This window comes from Rhagoletis pomonella, unplaced genomic scaffold (assembly GCF_013731165.1).
Source record: "Rhagoletis pomonella isolate Grant_MI unplaced genomic scaffold, Rhpom_1.0 Rhpom_scaffold_00001, whole genome shotgun sequence".
NCBI classification, from domain to species: domain Eukaryota; kingdom Metazoa; phylum Arthropoda; class Insecta; order Diptera; family Tephritidae; genus Rhagoletis; species Rhagoletis pomonella.
The window spans coordinates 60,127,883-60,128,097 of NW_023458555.1; positions in this window are offsets into that span (position 1 = coordinate 60,127,883).

The following is a 215-nucleotide window of genomic DNA, read 5'->3' on the forward strand; positions in this document are numbered from 1 at the left end:
AGAGATTTGGGAAATCCGGACGAGGTTTCAAGGATAATCGTAACAATATCATCGTTTTAAGCAATCGTCTGATTTTCGGGGTAACCATCTCCCCTGACAAAGCATCAAAGGGTAGATAATGTGCGTTTTTTTGGTTTACAAAAGCGTGAAATTTTAAGAAAGGGACACAAAATTTTCTCACCTTGCCTTTATTTTAGAATCGAACGCGAAGAGAG